We start from the raw sequence: 21,576 nt of genomic DNA, 5'->3' as shown, positions 1-21,576 counted from the left end.
TATTATGAGAGGTATTTAGCATAAAAGTAAGGATGTTATGCTTCAGTTATACAGTGCATTGGTGACACCACATCTCGAATATTGTGTGCAGTTTTGATCTGCGTATTTAAGGAAGGATGTAAATGCATTGGAGGAGGTTTATTAGATTGATACCAGAAATGAGAAGGTTGTCTTAATGAGCAAAAGTTAGACAGGCTGGGCTTGTTTCCACTGAGTTTAGAAGAGTGAGGAATGACTGAATAATAATAATAATCTTTATTGTCACAAGTAGGCTTACATTAACACTGCAATGAAGTTACTATAAAAAGCCCCTAGTCGCCACACTCTGGCACCTGTTCGGGGAGGGAGAATTTAGAATGTCCAAATTAACTAACAGCACGTCTTTCGGGACTTGTGGGAGGAAACCGGAGTACCCAGAGGAAACCCATGCAGACACGGGGAGAACGTGCAGACTTTGCACAGACCCAAGCTGGGATTCGAACCCTGCACTCTGGCGCTGTGAAGCAACAGTTCTAACCACTGTGCTACTGTGCCGCCTTGATTGAAGTTTCGAAGATCCTGAATGGTCTTGACAAGGTGGACATGGAAAGGATGTTTCCTCTTGGGAGTGAGTTCAGAACTAAAGGGCACTGTTTTAAAACTAGGGGCCATCCTTTTAGGAAAGTGATAAGGACATTTTCTTTGTCTTGAGGGTTGTACGACTTTGGAACTCTCTGCCTCAGAAGGCAATGGAGGCAGGACCATTTAATACTTATAAGGCAGAGGTAGATAGATTCTTGTTTGGCAAGGGAATCAAAGGTTATTGGGAGTAGTTGGGAATCTAGAACTTAAAACACAAACAGATAAACCAATATTTTATCAACTGCCAGAGCAGGCCAGAGGGCTGAATGACCTGCTTCTGCTCCTATTTCGTATGTTTGCATGATATTCGAAAGACAGCAACTTGTGGTAATATCTACATGGTGTAAGGAACTAATGTCTGTAGGTTATTCAACTCACTGGCATAGAATGTTGGTGTCTGCAGAATCTTGACAGCTTCTGTTGCCACGGACAGCTCACTACCACCTTTTCAAGGGCAACTAGGGGTAGGCAACAAATGCTGGCCTAGCCAGCGATAGCCACATACCACGATAAATTAAATTAATGAAAAGAAATTTCAACAGAGCTTTACAGATTGAAAAATGTGACAAATTTGGCTCATCATAGCAAGGAGCTAATACATGCTGTAGTACCCTGTTCATTGTGTATGATTATCAGAGCAACATTTTATCAATGTAGCCAGCCTCATTGACATTATCAAGCACTCTGTTCTGAGAGAACTCCAAGAGTTATTTACAAAATTTGAGATACCAGCCATCCCAGTAATAATAGTCCACAGTTTCTATGCAGTATCGGCAGTATTTCTCAAGACATGTGGAGTTAAATATATTATGTCATTACCTTACTGTCAACAGTCCAACAGAAAAGTTGAGAATGCCGTTGTAAAGTCTGAGGCAAGCGACCATTTGGAAGCGACGACTGTTGAAAAAGTTAGATCTATTTCCTTCTATATTTACACCATCTACTCTCGCAATGGTCCTGCCTCCATTGCCTTCTGAGGCAGAGAGTTCCAAAATCGTACAACCCTCAAGACAAAGAAAATGTCCTTATCACTTTCCTAAAAGGATGACCCCTAGTTTTAAAACAGTGCCCCTTAGTTCGGAACTCTCCCACACTTGGGCTGGGGTATTTATGTCCCAAGAGACTCTGGTTTAAGGTGGTGGCTCCACCCCCTTTATCTGGGTAGATCATACTCCGCCGAGGCCACAGGGAAGCTGAGGTTGCAGATCTCTGGGCCTCCTGTAGGATTATAACATCCCTTACCACCCCCCCCCCCCCCCAACCCCAAGTCCAATAAGCCCATTTTGGCAGGAGGGGTGAAATCCGTGTTCTTTTTGCCCGGGGCAGTCTATCCAGCGTCTGCTGTTCTGGGTCCGAAGGGGTATAACAGACCGGGGTGCGACGTTCTGGGGACGAACGTCTGGGTGGTTCTGCTGTGCTTTGCCTGGCGGTAAACACTGGACCTGTTTCGACTTCTGTGGGTAAAGTCTCCATGTCTGACTCCGGGTCGGATGAGTCGACCTCCCGCATCTCCAAATCGAGGGGCTCAGCCGCCTCGATAGGTATCAATGACGGTTGTTCTGGAGTAGGGGGCACTACCAGCCTTGGGAAGTCTTGGCTAGTTCTCTGGGACCTGTACAGCCCGGCTTCAGAGATGGTCCACGTGTCAGTTAGAGTCCTTGGCCTGTACCTATACAGAACATGAGACTGGACTGGACCATTTTATTACCGTTCCCGGGGTCCACAATACTCCATCTGCAAAATTCCGGATAGAAATGGCGTTGCCAGCTAAAACTTCCCTCATGAGCCTGGTTCATTTCATTCCGACTTGTTCCTGATGGATATCCTCCGATATCCAGTGAAGCAAGTCTCAACCGCGTGCACAGCTGACATCCCATCAAAAGTTCTGCGGGCGCTACCCCGGTGGTTGCGTGCGGTTGTGGTCCTATAGTAAAAAGAGGAAACGGGCGAGGCGGGTTACTGAAAAACCTGAGGTCTGTTTCCACATCCTGAGTTTAAACATCTGCACCACCCGTTTGGCCAACCCATTGGATGACAGGTGCGGTTCGTACATGATGGACTCCAATTGGTTTTAGAAAATCAGCATAACCGAACTTGTAAAAACGGTGCCATTGTCCTATACCAGTACCCCGGGAAGTCTGTAAACACCAAAGGTTTGCCGGAGCCACTTGGTGATGGCTCGTGATATCGTTGAGGTCATTCGGGAAACATCCATCCATTTTGAATGTTCATCCATGATAATTAGGTACATCGCCCCTTGAAAAGGCCCCGAGGCAAGACCATGGCTGGCCCGGCTATTCCCATGGGTGAAGTGGAGCTACTGGTGGCGAGCTTTTGGTGTTCCTGGCACCGTGTTCATTGCTTTGCTAACTTTTTGATAGCCGTTCCGGGCAACCACACATAGCTTTGGGCCAACATTTTCATTTTAGAGACTCCTGGGCTTCCGCTGTGGAGATCATGCAAGATTGCCCCCTGGCCGCGCTCGGGAACGACCTCTCGGGAACCCAACAGTAGAATGCCATCCACCGCTCTGAGTTCGGCCACTTGTGGTAAAAGCACATAGATCCTCTGGGAGGGTGTGACGCTGGGCCCCATACAGCACTATGAGCCTGATTCTGGCTCCTAGTGGGTCTGTCTGTGTCCATGGCTTTACTTAAGCCGCCGTCACAGGTAAAGAATCCATAAAGCGTAGAGCCGCTATTACTTCATCTGATGCTGTCGGCGTTGCTGTGCTGGTGGGCAGAGGGAGGCGGCTGAGGGCATCCGTATGCGGAATCATCATCCCTGGGCGATGTTCCAAGACGCATTCAGACGCCGCCAAGAGCAGCGACAATAGCTGAATGTTGGTGGATGCCACCGGGGAGGATTGCCCTATCCTCTTTGAACAAAACTAATAGGAGATTATGGTCCGTATAAGCTGTGAATGTATGTCCAGAGACATACTGATGGAACAGTTTTACTCCGAAGACCAGCGCAAACCTTCTTTCTCTATTTTGAGTGTAATTTTGCTCTGATGTCGCCAAAGTGCGTGAGGTGAACGCAATGGGCCGCTCTGTATCGTCGTCCATTCGGTGTGCGAGGACGGTCCTGATGCCATAAGGCGAGGCATTGCACATTACAATTAAAGGTTTTGACAGATCAAAGTGAGTCAGCAGATGCGAAGATGACAGTCGTTGTTTTACTTCGTCGAAAGCTATCTGCTATGGGGGATGGGGGGGGGGGGGGGGAGAGACCTGTCATCCAATGGGTTGGCCAAACGGGTGGTGCAGATGTTTAAACTCAGGATGTGGAAACAGATGTGGAAACAGACCAACATTGGCCCTTCTTTAACAACTGGTGCAGCGGGGCCAACACCGTTGCCAACTTTGGGATGAATTTGCCGTAATAATTTATAAGGCCCAAGGAAGAGCGGAGCTCTGTTGATCCTTTAGCATGGGTGTCTGCCGGATTGCCCTTACCTTACCGTCCACTGGGTGTAACCGGTTTTTCTCCACCTTGGAGCCTACATAGATACCTCTTTCGCATGGAATACACCCATTTCGTTCCGTAGGTGGACCCCAACTGCCTTGAATTGTTGTAGTACGGAGGAACCGGCGAGCAACACGTAATCCAGGTTAACTGCTATCTAAACTGGGCAGCACGGTAGCATGATGGTTAGCACAATTGCTTCACAGCTCCAGGGTCCCAGGTTCAATTCCCGGCTTGAGTCACTGTCTGTGTGGAGTCTGCACGTTCTCCCCGTGTGTGCGTGGGTTTCCTCCGGGTGCTCCGGTTTCCTCCCACTGTCCAAAGATGTGCATGTTAGGTGGATTGGCCATGCTAAATTGCCCTAAGTGTCTAAAATTGCCCTTAGTGTTGGGTGGGGTTACTGGTTTATGGGGATAGGGTGGAGGTGTGGGCTTGGGTAAGGTGCTCTTTCAAAGAGCCGGTGCAGACTCGATGGGCCGAATGGCCTCCTTCTGCACTGTAAATTCTATGATTCTATAGTGGTAATCCTTGGACAATATTCTCCATCACTGATTGGAATATGGCACATGCTGAAGACACTCCTAATGGCAGCCTAATTTACTCATACAAACTCCTGTATATGTTGATGGTTACATATTTCTGCAAGGCGGGATCCAGAACTAATTGAAGATAAGCATGGCTCATGTCAAGCTTGGTGAAGGTATGCCATCCGCTGAGCCTCATGTATAGATCCTACAGGAATAGTGCCAGAGGACTGGAGGACAGCAAATGTGGTCCTTTGTTCAAAAAGGGGAGCAGAGACAACCCCGGCAACTATAGACCGGTGAGCCTCACGTCTGTAGTGGGTAAAGTCTTGGAGGGGATTATAAGAGACAAGATTTATAATCATCTAGATAGGAATAATATGATCAGGGATAGTCAGCATGGCTTTGTGAAGGGTAGGTCATGCCTCACAAACCTTATTGAGTTCTTTGAGAAGGTGACTGAACAGGTAGACTAGGGTAGAGCAGTTGATGTGTATATGGATTTCAGCAAAGCGTTTGATAAGGTTCCCCACGGTAGGCTATTGCAAAAAATACGGAGGCTGGGGATTGAGGGTGATTTAGAGATGTGGATCAGAAATTGGCTAGCTGAAAGAAGACAGAGGGTGGTGGTTGATGGGAAATGTTCAGAATGGAGTACAGTCACAAGTGGAGTACCACAAGGATCTGTTCTGGGGCCGTTGCTGTTTGTCATTTTTATCAATGACCTAGAGGAAGGCGCAGAAGGGTGGGTGAGTAAATTTGCAGACGATACTAAAGTCGGTGGTGTTGTCGATAGTGTGGAAGGATGTAGCAGGTTACAGAGGGATATAGATAAGCTGCAGAGCTGGGCTGAGAGGTGGCAAATGGAGTTTAATGTAGAGAAGTGTGAGGTGATTCACTTTGGAAGGAATAACAGGAATGCGGAATATTTGGCTAATGGTAAAGTTCTTGAAAGTGTGGATGAGCAGAGGGATCTAGGTGTCCATGTACATAGATCCCTGAAAGTTGCCACCCAGGTTGATAGGGTTGTGAAGAAGGCCTATGGAGTGTTGGCCTTTATTGGTAGAGGGATTGAGTTCCGGAGTCGGGAGGTCATGTTGCAGCTGTACAGAACTCTGGTACGGCCGCATTTGGAGTATTGCGTACAGTTCTGGTCACCGCATTATAGGAAGGACGTGGAGGCTTTGGAGCGGGTGCAGAGGAGATTTACCAGGATGTTGCCTGGTATGGAGGGAAAATCTTATGAGGAAAGGCTGATGGACTTGAGGTTGTTTTCGTTGGAGAGAAGAAGGTTAAGAGGAGACTTAATAGAGGCATACAAAATGATCAGGGGGTTGGATAGGGTGGACAGTGAGAGCCTTCTCCCGCGGATAGATATGGCTGGCACGAGGGGACATAACTTTAAACTGAGGGGTAATAGATATAGGACAGAGGTCAGAGGTAGGTTCTTTACGCAAAGAGTAGTGAGGCCGTGGAATGCCCTACCTGCTACAGTAGTGAACTCGCCAACATTGAGGGCATTCAAAAGTTTATTAGATAAACATATGGATGATAATGGCAGTGTAGGTTAGATGGCTTTTGTTTCGGTGCAACATCGTGGGCCGAAGGGCCTGTACTGCACTGTATTGTTCTATGTTCTATCCTCAATCTAGGGTACCGAATGACAATCCAAATGGGATGTTCGATTGATTGTCATTTTATAATCACCGGAAAGGCGGAGGGAACCATCAGGCTTCATTATCGGCACGACTTGAACAGCCCAATTCACAAATTACACAGGTGGATGATTCCCAACTACTTCAGATGGTCCAATTCGACATCGACCTTTGGTTTCAGTGCATGGGGGACCGTGCCGGCCTGAAAATACCGTTTCTGGGTCACTGAGATCTTGGCAGAGATTCCCCAGATTGTACCGAGTCCTTCTTGGAAAACCCGCAGGAAGCATGCCAATACCCTATCTGGCCCGTCGGGGTACATACGTCACACTTGCTGCCAGTCCAGCTGGAGACATTTCAACCAATCATGCCCCAGCAAATAAGGACCCGAGCTTTTCACTACCACCAATGACAGGTTTGCTGACTGTGCCCCGTATTCCACGGGGACTCCTGAGGGGCATACAATCTACAATGGTTCCCCGTGCATACCACCAGCCGGGTGTCAGTGTCTCAATGTCAAAACGTTTGGATTTGGTCGTAAGTGCGGTGGCTGAACCCAGAAACTGCGGCTCCGGTATTGAGCTCCATTTGTATTGGGAAACCATTGATCCGGACCTCACTTGGATAGGCACCCCCTTTGGCCCTGAGATGCAGTAATGCTGGTGTGTCCCTTCCAGCTGGTCGTCTATGAAATGCGTACACCCTCTGGGACCGTCGTCAGGGTAGTGGCTGCGTGTGGGCGAGCTTCCTCGCTGGTGTCCGTTTCGTCGGCTTCTCCTGGCGCCAGTGTGTTTGTTCCGTATGTCTGGGGTCTCCAGTTTGGGGATTGAGGCACGATCAATTGAACAAAGACTAGAGTTGGATACAACTGAGGCTTTATTGCTCTAAGATGCGTGTCCTCCATTCAGCAGCCATTTCGCCAGCTGCTGTGGGAGGCCACCACAGCAGCTGACCGACCACGACTCTCTTCAGTGACGATCGACCAGTCTCGTCCGCACAAACTGGCGAATGGCTGCTGAATGGAGGACGTGCGTATTTATACTCCGCCTACTGGGTGGAGGGACTACCGGCGAACCTGTAGTACAGGTCCTACCTTACATCACCAATACAGGTGCAACAGTGGTTTACCACAGGGATGGTACGGCATATCATGCTGGGAAAGTTTTGTCTTTGGTCCTGGTCTCCTGGGTGCATCTCCAATGGCGGGGGTCTTGAACTACAGCACGGGAGAGGGGTGCTGCATTCCCTGCTGGGTGTCCTAGGTTTAGGATGGTCATTCCTTGAAGCTCCTGTTCAGTACACTCCCGAAAGCTATTTCGGATGCTTTCTTCAGGTCAAGCTGTGTCTCTCCCAAGAATGATCAGAGGGGTAGATAGAGTGGACAGTGAGAGCCTTCTCCCGCGGATGGAAATGGCTAGCACGAGGGGACATAGCCTTAAACTGAGGGGTAATAGATATAGGACAGAGGTCAGAGGTAGGTTCTTTACGCAAAGAGTGGTGAGGCCGTGGAATGCCCTACCTGCAATAGTAGTGAACTCGCCAACATTGAGGGCATTTAAACGTTTATTGGATAAGCATATGGATGATAATGGCATAGTGTAGTTTAGATGGCTTTTGTTTTTTGACTTCCCATGTCGGTGCAACATCGTGGGCCGAAGGGCCTGTACTGCACTGTAACGTTCTATGTTCTATGTTCTAAGAAGTGTTCTTGAGTTGCCACATCCTGGGTGCCGCAGACAAGCCAGGAGTGCTTCAGATAATGTCGGGCCGAACTTGGCAGGTTTCCGTAAATGGGCCAGAAATTCAGTTAGACTCTGCCTGGTTTGGGGAAGCCTTGTGAAAATGAAAATGACAGACAATTAACAGTGGCTTCGGACCTAAATGATTGCTTACCAGGGTAACTAAATCCACAAATTGGCAGGTATCGGGTCAGTCTGGCAAAGTCAAACTTTTGATGATGCTGTAGGTCTCAGCGCTGCAGACCGCTAGGCGTGTCACCATCTGTCGTCCCCAACAATGTTGTTCAGTCAGAAAAAACAGCGCTTTCACTCAATGTAATGGGTCTCCTATAAAAGGCCTCAAATGCCCGATTCACTCCGTCCAGGTCCATCACCGCATTACCCCTCTCAACCTTCACCCTACCAATCTCCCTCGCCGCTGCTTTTATTATTGTTATTATTATTTATTGATTCCTCAACTGATGGGCCAGCATCCTACTCGCTTTCTCCCCATACTAATACATTGGCTCTCTGGCCCACCACCTAACGCAAACTCCTTCTGAAGCCTCTGGCTCTCCTTCAACAACTCTTCCTCCGGCACCACCGAGTATCTCCGGTCCACCCTCAGAGTCTCATCTACCAGCTTTGCCCTCTCCTACAGCTCCACCCTCTCTCTGTGCACCTGGATCAAACTAAATTCCCTACAGCCTTGAGTGCCTCCCACAGCGTGGCAGCTGTAACCTCCCCCGTGTAGTTCACCTCCACGTAGCTCTGACTGGCAGCCATCACCCGTTCACACACACACACACACCCTCATCCGCCAACAGCCCCACATCCAACCTCCACTGCAGCTGTTGCCCCCCCCCCCCCCCCGAACCACCTGCAAATGTTCTGTTCAATTGACGTTAAATGACAAGCTATCACTACAAGTAGGAGCTCAAAGAGTATCTCATCGCACTCTTGGTAGCACAGTTGTTATCACTGTTGCTTCATAGTGCCAGTGTCCCAGGTTCGATTCCCGGCTTGGGTCACTGCCAGTGCGGAGTCTGCACGTTCTCCCTATGTCTGCGTGGGTTTTCTCTGGGTGTTCCGGTTTCCTCCCACAAGTCCTGAAAGACGTGCTGTTCGGTAATTTGGACAATCAGAATTCTCCCTCAGTGTACCCAAACAGGCACCGGAATGTGGTGACTAGGGGCTTTTCACAGTAACTTTATTGCGGTATTAATGTAGGCCTATTTGTGACAAAGATTATTATTATTACTCGCGCGCTGCCTGCCCATCACCAAGCCGGTTTGATCTTCTGCAACCACCCCGGGGATACTATCCGCCATCCTCCCCACCAGTAACTTAGCCAATACTTTCACATCCGTGTTCAATAGTGAGATGGGCCGATATGATCCACATTCCACCGGGTACTTCCCCTTTTTCGGGATGAGCGTGATTACTGCCTGCGTCATCGTCTCCGGCAGCTCCCCCTTCTCCAGCGCTTAACTGTTACTTTTTTATATAAAAACTACTGTGGAGAAACCGAGCCAGAGGGCCACTAATTAGTTTCAACAACAAGAATTAAATTATTAAACATGGAAAAATTGGATTATAATACAATACTCCTTTACTTCCTCCTTGGTAGAACAAATACACAAAGATTTAAAGATTGCGATGGATTACAAAATACATCTTAAATTACAATGGTCTCATTAACATTAAAAAGTCTCTTTTAAGCACACCAGAATGTCTGTGGATTTTGGATCAACATCCCCCACCCCCGATTTTTCTTACACGGGGAGTCACCTCATCTCACTGAACTCCGGCTTCCACACGATGATTTCAAATTCTGTTTTTGAAAATCACACTTTCAAATCTTTTTGAAATTATGCTTCCCTCCACTGTTTCCATCAAGGTTTTGCTTTTGGCTTTAAACCTCTCTTCAGGTTTCCTTTGTCTTAAAGGCTTTTAACAGAAACTCCAGCCACCAGTTTCCACAATTATTTCAAATAATGTCGCCCGAACTGTAATAATTTATCACAAACCTTAGCACGACTGCAGCTATTTTTCTGGCCTCTCATAATAATAATAATCTTTATTGTCACAAATAGGCTTACATTAACATTGCAATGAAGTTACTGTGAAAAGCCGCTCATCACCACACAGTGGGAAAATTCAGAATGTCCAATTCATCTAACAAGCATGAGAGACTTGTGGGAGGAAACCGGAGCACTTGGAGGCAACCCACGCCGACACGGGGAGAACGTGCAGACTCCGCACAGACAGTGACCCAAGCTGGGAATCGAACCTGGGGCCCTGGTGCTATGAAGCAACAGTGCTATCTACTGTGCTACCGTATGGGAGAAGATTCGACAGGCGGCAAGGAACAGGGACCGACCTCTTTCTTCCTCTTGGCCTTTGACTCCTCGTTGCCATTGACGATAGACAGCCTCCGCTTGACGGTCTCAGGCTTGTCCTTGGAACTGGCTCTGTTCTCCTTGTCCTTGTTGTAGGTCTTCAGGAAGTCACCGATCAGCTCCGGATAGTCCACGTTCTTCTCTGGCTCCCACGTGTTGTCGGACTCAGAAAAGCCTTTCCACTTGAGTAGGAACTCGACAGACTCGGAAAAGCCTTTTCACTTGAGCAGGAACTCGACCCAGCCCCAAATCCAATGCTTTTTCAATTCTGTGACTTTACTGAACAGTCATTTGTTCTGGTTCCCATTTTCCTGTTCTGTTAACTTCTTGGTAACTTCTCTTAATTTAGGGGCTGGTTTAGCACACTGGGCTAACTAGCTAGCTTTTAAAGCAGACGAAGGCAGGCCAGCAGCATGGTTCAATTCCCATACCAGCCTCCCCGAACAGGCGCCGGAATCTGGCGACTAGGGGCTTTTCACAGTAACTTCATTTGAAGCCTACTTGTGACAATAAGCGATTTTCATTTCATTCATTTAATTTCATTTTCATTTCTCTGGTTTCCTCAACTAGCTGGACTTTAGGTTTCCAGCAAATGTTTTTCTTAACCATCACTCCATCGTATGACTTTTCTTCAAGCAAGGCTGAGAGAGATGTTCCCTCTTTAGCCTTCTAAAACCAACTGCTTCTAGCACAGCTGCGAGAGCGGTTTTCCCTCTCACTACCTATCTCTAATTGCCCACAAATTAACTAAACTAAAACATAAAAGCTTCTCTACCTTACAAGGCCACAGTTACAAAGCAACCACTGCTGGTTTATTGACTCTTCATGCTGTAGCCCTTTCTAAGCACAATAGAAACACAGTTGGAATTGAAACCACCCCCCACACATACAAATGCCTTTGTTCAGCATGTATCTAACTATAGGTTTTACCCTTCCTGGCACAGAAACATTAAAGTAAACCCACTTAAAACTATGCCTTATTTCTAAAGTTTACCAATACAAATCTAAATCCCTTAAAACTACTTTGATTTCCTCACAGTACAGAACATTCAGCATCAGAGAAGGGAAGGTCAGAGGGTATAGTGATTATACAGGAAGTGTTGGGCTTAGAAGAAGGGATGGGAAAGTAATAATCTTTATTAGTGTCACAAGTAAGCTTACATTAACACTGCAATGAAGTTACTGTGGAAAGGGCAGCACGGTGGTGCAGTGGGTTAGCCCTGCTGCCTCACTGCGCCGAAGTCCCAGGTTCGATCCCGGCTCTGGGTCACTGTCCTTGTGGAGTTTGCACATTCTCCCCATGTTTGCGTGAATTTCGGCCACACAACCTAAAGATGTGCAGGGTAGGTGGATTGCTACGCTAAATTCCCCCTTAATTGGAAAAAAAATGAATTGCGTACTCTAAAATTAAAAAAAAAGAAGTTACCGTGGAAATCCCCTAGTCGCCACACTATGGCGCCTGTTCAGGTACACGGAGGGAGAATTCAAAATGTCCAATTCACCTAACAAGCATGTTTTTCAAGACTTGTGGGAGGAATCCAGAGCGCCCGGAGGAAACCCACGCAGACATGGGGAGAACGTGCAGCATCCACACAGACAGTGACCCAAGCGGGAATCGAACCCGGGATCCTGGCGCTGTGAAGCAACAGTTTGAAGGGTCCCAGGTCTGTGTTGGTCTCAGTAATGTCAGAAGCTTGCATTCCTTCTCCCCTGAAAGGAAGATAAAAAGCTTCTTGTTAAGGCATTGGAAGAGATGAAGAATGAAACGGAACTGGACAACGCTGTAATGTTCTATGTTCTAAGAACAGCTACGAGAGAAGGTGAGTTGGTGCTGCTGGAGAGATGTCAAGTATGTACATATGGCAGTGCATGGCATAAAGTTTGGCTCTTGAGATTTGGCGAGATCAGCAGTCTGAGGAATATTGTATATCCTGGAGATACTTGTAATCCTGGCAGGATTTGAAACAAGGGATGGAACTTCAGTTAGAATTCAGTTGGTGCTGCCACATCTGCTGGGTTTTCCCAGCATTTTGTTTTATTGTACCTTGATGGAGTTCTGTTCATTATACTCATAAAATGAATGACCCATCATTGGGGCAGCACGGTAGTATTGTGGTTAGCACAATTGCTTCACAGCTCCGGGGTCCCAGGTTCGATTCTGGCTTGGGTCACTGTCTGTGTGGAGTCTGCACATCCTCCCCGTGTGTGCGTAGGTTCCCTCCGGGTGCTCCGGTTTCCTCCCACAGTCCAAAGATGTGCAGGTTAGGTGGATTGGCCATGATAAATTGCCCTTGGTGTCCAAAATTGCCCTTAGTGTTGGGTGGGGTTACTGGGTTATGGGGATAGGGTGGAGATGTTGACCTTGGGTAGGGTGCTCTTTCCAAGAGCCGGTGCAGACTCGATGGGCTGAATGGCCTCCTTCTGCACTGTAAATTCTATGATGATAATCTTTAGAGCTGATAGCAAGAACTCTTTATCAGAAGCAGTTTTCCCCTGGCAGCTTGAAGCATTTAGCTAGCCTGTGTAATGTACCTGTGAAATGGATATTGGAAATGTTTTTATTAAACATTCTCTTATCACAAACTGGAAAAACAAATTACATTTAATACTGTCATAACTTTACTGTAAGTAAATATTCCAATGTGTTTCACAAATAAACATTAGCAAAACACTGCTGATATTGGAGGGGAGAGGCTCAGATGGGTTACTGATCACACAACCTGGTCAGAAAGAGATTTTTGTGGATGGAAAGGAAAAAACCATGGTGCCAGTTTATCATCAGGTCCCAACATATTGCTTATTCTTCATCTTGTGTTCTTGATTTCCCAACGTATATAGGTATGTAAACGCATGTCAAGGAAATTAAAGAAACAATTAAGCTTGGATTAAAATATTTTAATTTAATAATTTATTAAAAGTTGGAACAGCAGTTTACTTTTGTTTCTGAATTCTTTTCATTCTGAATTCTATTCATTCAGTATTTCATCGTCATACAGACATCAGGTTCAAGATTGTTGGGCTGTTATTGTCTGATTCATTGTATCCTGATCTTAATTAGAACAGAGCAAGGAAAAACGTTAAGAGTAATTACACAGAGGATTGTGAGAACATGGCATGCTTTGTACAGACGTTTGGGACAGCATTCGTATAAGGAAGATTGAATAAACATTTCAAGCAGAGGAAGATGCAAGAGCAGGACAGTAGACCTGATACTGACTGTTGTGATAGACCTTTCTGTGCTGGAATTTTCTATGGTTCTATAATTCCTATCCTTTCCGGACAGTGTAATTTTTCAATTGCAGATCCAATCAAATACTAGAAAAAGTAGAAGTATTGGGGCTCCAGTTAATTCAAGTTGGCTATTCTTGCAGTTATACCTGGTGGAACTGATGGGAGGTCAGGCTATGGTCAAATTTCATTACAATGTCAGTTTTACCTGATTTTCTAGTTTGATTTTTGCACCTTTGCTCTCCAGATGGAGCTAATCATTCAGCTGCTGGAGGGTGAGCAGATTCACCATTACCTACAGGTTCTACAACCCTGGCAACAACCCAATAAAATATCACCACTGTAATGTCTTTGCAGCCACAAATAGTGGCAGCGCAGGCTCTCAGGTTAGGTTTTCAGCTTAGTCCCTGTTTTACTCTATGCTCTAATGTCATGTTTACATACACACAATGCAAAAAGGCAATACATCTGAGGTAACTATGCAAAGACAGGCACAGAATCCACTGCTGGAAATGCTTGGACAGCAAATGATTGGATAGATAGAGCAGAACCAAGCGAGGGCAGTCCCACTAACCTGGTCAACAGAGGAGAGTTGTTGGAGGAAACATTGTGGCGCGTGTCAAAGAGTGCAAAGAGCCTGAGAAACAATAATGCACTTTCATAATTAGTATGTTGCCTCTTACTTTGACTAGGGCTATTTCAGTGCTATGGAATGAGTGAAAACCTGATTGGAGCAGATTCAAGCTGGGGAGTAGTAGGAGGAAGCAAGCACAGACTTGGGTGGCAACAATATATATGCAATGACTGGAGAAGAAAGAAAAGGTGGAGATACGGTAACAATCGTTTGCAGAGTCGGGTGGAAGGTGTTTGTTTTTGAGGGTATGATTATTGAAAGGAAGGAGTATATTTTATGAGATGGAACATTTACAATTTCAACTAGTATGAGGGTCAAGAAGGAAAGTTGATGGTGCCCAATTTAGTGAGAATGAAATAGAAGATGTGTGGGAGCAGGAATGACTGGCGGGAGGGGGGTGGGGGTGAAGCAGGGAAGAGAGTGGTGACAAGGGGACAATGGGGGGGGGGGGATGAGATGGAGATAATATGGCAGGAGGTGGCAGTAGCTGAGGCATGCAAATGGATTGTTTCCGTCATGGAAAAAAGTCCATGAATACCACCAACTTGTTAAGAGCTGAGGATGGAATGGGTGAGATGGGGGGGGGGGGGGGGGGGGGGGCAATAAATCAGGGATTATCTTGCTGTTCCAAAGTTTTATCTTTGTGCATAAATTAAAATTGAGTGATAATACTTAGTTGATGTTCATTTAAAAAAATACTTTAATAAACAATGGAAACAATCTCACACTATTTACCTGCTTAAAGCCGATCTTTTCAATGAAAACCCCTCCAATATTTTCATAACTAAAATGTTTAATTTCTGATATTCTATTGCCATGGAATATACTCATAAAAATAAAGGAATATCAACATGATTGAAGTGCTACCCCCATCCCTTGCTTTAGTGTAAACAAACTGTTGCTGGAGATCTCGTTGAGTCAGCACATTTTAGGCTCAATCCCTGTTCCTGAACATAAGACCATAATTTACAGTGACAGCAATGTGATTGACTCTTAACTGCCCTCTGAAATGACCTAATAAACCACTCCGTTGTACCAAATCATTAGGACAAACTATAATAAAACTAGACCTAACATGGACCTAGACATTGGATTTGACAAAAGGCACACCCAGTTGTTAAAACTTCTCGGGTGCAAATAAGAATCTTATAAGGACCAAGCAGCAAGGGATGCTGCCTCCCTTTGTGCCTCCCAATGGCATCAGGAATTCAGTCACATTTACAAATTGGGAGTAACCACCTTATTACACGATTTACGTGAAATGCAGAATGATTGCACAATGGAAGAAAAATGGACATGGTTAGAATTGGGTATTCAGTCATATGATGACAAAATTTGGAGAGAAGTTCAAAGTTATAAACCAGTCGCACCACAATCACTAATGCCCTTAGCGCAACAAATTCATTCGTCGGGACATCTATCACCTCAGCAAATGATGGATCGATTTGATCAAAGTTGGTGTGGTAAAGGATTCAAAAAACATGCACAATTAGTATCAAACCGTTGTGTAACCTGCCAAGAGAATAACTTGGGTCCTATAACATCAATGCCTCAATTAAGAGCTCCTGCATACCCATTCCAGGATATACAGGTAGATTACATCACCCTTCCTAAATGTCAACAATGCAATGACGTCCTTGTAATAGTGGATAAATTCTCCAGATGGGTGGAAGCTGCTCCAGCTAGAAGAGGGACAGCTGCCCATACAGCCAAAGTGCTATGCAAAGACTTTATCCCCAGATGGGGAGTACCAGCTAGCATTGACTCAGACAATGGATCCCACTTCACAGGTGCTGTTTGTAAGGTAGTCTGTAGACTACTAAACATTGACTGGAATTTATACTGTTCTTATCATCCACAATCGTCAGGACAAGTGGAATGTATGAATCGAACTTTGAAAGAAAGACTGTCTAAGTACAACCAGGAAGGCATGAACTAGGTCCAAGCTTTACCTATCGTATTATGCAGTATTAGAGCTACACCAAACAGAACAACAGGCCTGAGTCCATTTGAAATCATCACAGGCAGACCAATGTCTCTGCCAGGAACTATTCATTTGCGGAAAGCAGACTGTCATTTAATGAGTGATGCTTTGCTGACGTAGTGTCAAAATCTAACATGCTGTTAGTTCTGCTTCTCAACAGGTGTTAGCTGCATGGGGAGATCCTCCAGAAGTTGGGCACGACCTGGTGCCCGGTGAAGAAGTGTACATTAAAAAGCTGCAGAAAGAACCCTTAGGATCAAAGTGGGAAGGACCATTCGTAATCCTTCTCACCACCCAAACCGCTGAAAAGTTAAAAGGAAAGAAAAGTTGGATTCATGCAGCACACGTGAAGCACGCGTATAAATATTAAGATCTTGCAAAATGTTTACTGTAATATTCATATTCAGTTATTTAATTGGCTTTGTAAATGTTGTGCCAGAACTGAATAAGAACACATTCCTTTAAACATCTAAGATATATGCTAAAAATTTCAACTTTTCCAATTGTTGGGTATGCATTGCAACCCCTTATAGTGGTCCGTTCTGGAGCATATTCATGTGAAAAAGGAAGGTACAAGATTTATTTGCAGAAACTTATTAACTTATGGAAATCTGCAGGCTACCCACTAAACACCTTTTCAGGATGGCACCAACTTAAATACAACCCTAACAATAATCCTCAATATATTAGCCTCCCAACTAATATTAAACAAAAAGGATCAATATGCCTCATTACTAATCACTCTAAAGGGATGAAAATGGACAGTAGTGTTTGTACTAATTATTTAGATGTTAACACAGCCTATAAATGTACGCAAGATTTATTACAAAGAATTAAACGGTCCTCAACAATAACAGGCATACACAACCTAACAAATAATAAAACATTTTCAGATCATTGGTACTTAGAAGATATTTACTTATACTCTGCTTATAATGGGACTTATTTTATTTGTAACAAGAGCATATTCCTGGTTCCCAAAATACTGGTCAGGATCTTGATATTTAGGATGCTTAGTACCTGCTATCTGTCATTTTCCTCATCTCCCTTATGTTTCAGAACCAGCCACTCAAAGAAATAAACGTTCCATAACCTTATGAGATGCAATTTATGCTAGAATTATTCCTTTCTATTGGGAAATAAGGATGGGCAATGAATTGAGTAAACTAACGACCATCATACAAAACGTAGCAGATTACACCGCCACTGCCCTAGGTAAAAGTTCTGACGAAATGCGAGCAATTCGTACCGTGGCATTACAAAATCGAATGGCACTTGACTATGTGCTAGCTGAAAAAGGTGGCACCTGCACCCTGATTGGTGCAGAGTGTTGCACTTTCATTCCAGATAACTCAAAAGAAGTTAAAGACCTCGCATCACATATCCAAAAAGAAATCAAGAAACTTGATCCACCCCCAGTTATCCCTCTCTGGGATAAACTTTGCGGGTGATTGGGACACACTGGAATGTCCACAGTAAGAATAATCTTATTCTCCTGTGTAGCTGGATTCATCATTTACATAACAGACCAATGTGTTAAGTGCATTAAAGAACTACTCGCTAAACGTATGGGACCAAATGTCAGAATAATTCCCACTAACCCAACTGCACCACCATTAGATGAAGTAGAAATGAAGTATTATTGTTGAAATGTTATTGATCAATCAATTATTTGACCGTATTAACATTTTGTTTATATATAGTAATACAGATACTAATACTGAATCAGTAGAATCAAAATTGATTAATTGTTATTTTATAATAATGATTCTTTAAGAATTATAATAATTTTTGCTGAAATGCCTGTAATGCAATGCTTGCCCACTCTATTGTTTAAAACTGCAATGACGATATGAATGAGTTATTCTTTGCGCTTTTACTTATCCTATCGCATTAATGGTGTCTTTTATCTTATTGTGCTATATCCCACTTATTCTTTCGATTTAGCAAAAGCGGGGACTATAGAAGCCAACTATTTTCTAATACACCTGATAGGCAAAAGATAGCTATTCAGCGTAAATATTAAGCCCCAGTCTTTCTAAATACTCATTTTAAATTCACTCATAACCGCAGGGCATTTCAAAACATACAGCTTCAACAGAACAGCATGACACAGCATAATTCCATTATAGATTAAAACAGCACATTTGCAAGACAGTTTGACACTATACTTGTGCTGTCGGATCAAGGACATAGCAACACCATAGCAACGCCACAGTAATATGAAAGCACCACTGTACATACTGGCGATAACAGCTAAGTCAGCAGAAGACCAGTTTAAGCTGGTCGCGATAACAGCACAATATCGCATTCCATAACATGTACAAGAGTTCAGACATGAAACAATTAAAGCCAATGTTGCACATTGGAGATTGACAGCTAACCGTCAAATCAAACTCATTTGATTCTAACCCAAACCAATTAGGATTACATAGGGGTGTAGATAGATGGCTAAAGACTGATATGATTTAGTATAACCGTAAGGGTCCGTACGGCCATTTTTATGCGGATCATTTATACTTTGAGCTAAACTATTCTCTATCTCTATACTTTCATTTTTCCACTCTAACTCTTGAAGTAAATGCAAGCTGTTTGCCGTAAGCAAGAAAACCATTTCTGTATTATTTTTAAAGTTAAATTGTGTACAAGTTGCTTCTCTTTAAGTCCTTTTTGCTAGCCGGACTTATTAGAGAATAAGATTTAAGTGACTCTCAATTGTAATTAAATAGAGGCAATAAACGATTCTTATTTGCACCCGAGAAGTTTAAACTCAAATTTCTACTGAGTTTTAGTGTTTGCAAGTGCCACTAAATCCGCATGGTAGATCTCTACACCCAATCAATGCAGTTAAGTCCCCCTCACTATGTCCTGGGTACATGTGTCAAAATTGGGAGAATTAGCCAACATACTAGTCAAGCAATAGCTTGATATAGGTATGATTTTGAGAGTAGACCATCAGCCAATATCCTATACTTCTCGATCATAGTCCAGGGTATGTCCATTCTTGTAGAGGTGGCAGCACAGTGGTATACAATTGGAAGGGAGAGGTCCTGAGTATTGATTGCAGACCTCATGAAATATCATGGTAACAAGTAAAAAATGGGCAAAAAGATCTCCTGCTGATTATCACCCTCCCTCCCCTACTGATGAATCAGTAGTCCGCCATGTTAAACACCACTTAGAAAAGAAGACGGCAGCAAGGGCACAGAATATACTCTAGTTGAGACATTTTAATGTCCATCCACAAAGGTGGCTTGGTAGCACCACTACCAGTTGAGCTGGCCAAGTTCTTAAGGTCATAGCTGCCAGACTGAACCTGTGGCAGCTGTAGATAGAACCAACATGAGAGAAAACCCTTCTTGACCTTATCCTCATTTGTCTCCCTGTCACAGTTGCTTTGATCAATGACAGTACTGGAAGGAGTAATTACATCATAGTTCTTTTGGAGACAAAGTCCTGTATTCACACTGAGGATATCCTTCATGTGTGACACTAACATCATGCTAAATGGGATAGATTCAGAACAGCAGCTCAAAACTGGGTATCTAGCAGATTGTTTCACCACAATAAAACATCATAGCAGGGCATATTCCTCACTCTACCATTACCATCAAGCTAGGGGAACAATCCTGGTTCAATGGGTGTAGAAGAGCAAGCCATGAGCAGCAGCAGGCTTCTGTAAAACTTTGATCAATATCTGGTGAAGGGAGCAGCATGCTATAAACAGAGCTAAGTGATCAGATAAACAATGGATCAGATCAGGGCTCTGCAAATGTCCCAGCCTCATCTTTCGCACTTGCATGCTGGACTGAGCTTAGTACAAAGGAAGATGGTTGAGGTTGCTGAATGCCAATCATCTCAACCCCAGGACATCACTGTGGATGGTTCTCAGTGTCAGTGTCCCAAGGTCCAAATACTTTCACTGCTTCATCAGTGAGCATTCCTCCATCAGAAGGGCATAAATGGGGGAACCTCACATGTGGATTTAGGTGCCTGCATCTAATGATTTCAGTGTTCAGTTCCATTCATATGTTCACATAATGAAGCAGTCCATACCTGTATGAAAGATCTGGCCAATGCTCAAGCTTGGGCTTATGAGTGGCACAAATATTATTTGCCAACCAAGTGACACCTCCTCGTGATATTTAATGGCATTATCGTTGAAGTCCCCAACATCTTGGGGGTCATGCATGACTAGAAACATAACTAGACCAAGCTCACAAATATAATAGGTTAAAAGGCTGAAAATTCTACAGTGGGTCACCTTCAAACTCCCCAGAGTATTTCTATCATCCACAAGATACAAATGGAGGGTGTTGGAATAGTCACCAATTGCCTGAATGAGTGCAGTTCTAAAAACATTTCAGAAGCTTAACACCATTGGAGACAAATTAACCCACTTAAGAGACACCCAGTCGACCACCATAAACATCTGCACAGTGTCTGCAATATATTCCAGTAATAAAACAATTCAAATGTGGCTTCGTCAACTGCACCTCCAAAACAAAGACAAGAGAAGCAGGCAAATGGGAACACCAGCACTCCAGAGTTACACATCGCCATTACGTGGAAATATATTGCTGTTTCTCAATAGTCAAAGATCAATATTCAGGAACTTCCTCCCTAACAGCATGTGGGTGTACCTGCACCACATGGACTACCGCAGTCAAATAAGGCAGCTCAGCATGCCTATTCACATGCAATTAGGAATGGGCAATAAATCTGGACCATACCAGTGACAACCACATCCCATAAATGAATAGAAAAATATGCATTGTCAGAAGAGCCATCCTTCAAATGAGAATTTTAGCAAATGTACTGCTGCAGTACATTAAAGAGTTTATGACACGATCGTAAATGAAGACAGAACTTCAAGAGTCTTGGCCAACCTTTCCTCTAATCAATGCAGAAAATTATTCAGCTGAACCTAGTCATTTAGTTAATTTCTCTTTGTGGGATCTTGCTGCAAACAATTTTATTTTTCCTCGATAAATCAGTACATTTTTTAAGGGCCTTTCTGTTGATTCCCTTATTTTCCATTCCTTTTACTTTGTGGTTATCATTGTGATCCATGGATATTTAATGAACATATACCTTTAAGTCGAGCAGAGGAAGCGAGGAACAAAAAAGCTGCAAAATGGTACATTGTGCTGTGGAGGTTTCGCTTCTGAACAGAAAAACTCAGACATTTTTGCGATTTGGTTCGACTGATTGGCTGGTGGCCAATGAATTGGCAAAAGGCCATATTCTGCCCGGCAACAGGCAGTGATTAGGTCCTACCCGGGAGGGTTGGGTTTCAGAGGATGCAGGAAGAAGCTTTTAGTGTCTCTCTCTCTCCAGAA

The 21,576-nt window shown here is 44.3% G+C and overlaps 1 long non-coding RNA gene across 2 annotated transcripts in view; it reads left to right on the top strand.

Moving 5' to 3' along the window:
* Positions 1-18,996, top strand: part of LOC140385527 (uncharacterized) — a 42,305-nt gene extending 23,309 nt beyond the window's left edge. For both annotated transcript variants that reach the window (XR_011933395.1, XR_011933394.1), the window contains one exon: positions 16,395-18,996. This is a non-coding gene — a long non-coding RNA (uncharacterized lncRNA). The remainder of the gene's footprint in view (positions 1-16,394) is intronic.
* The last annotated feature ends 2,580 nt before the right edge of the window (positions 18,997-21,576 follow it).

This window comes from Scyliorhinus torazame, chromosome 11 (genome assembly GCF_047496885.1).
Source record: "Scyliorhinus torazame isolate Kashiwa2021f chromosome 11, sScyTor2.1, whole genome shotgun sequence".
NCBI classification, from domain to species: Eukaryota; Metazoa; Chordata; class Chondrichthyes; order Carcharhiniformes; family Scyliorhinidae; genus Scyliorhinus; species Scyliorhinus torazame.
The sequence above is the reverse complement of the archived record's forward strand: the minus strand, read 5'-3'. Positions and strand labels throughout refer to the sequence as shown.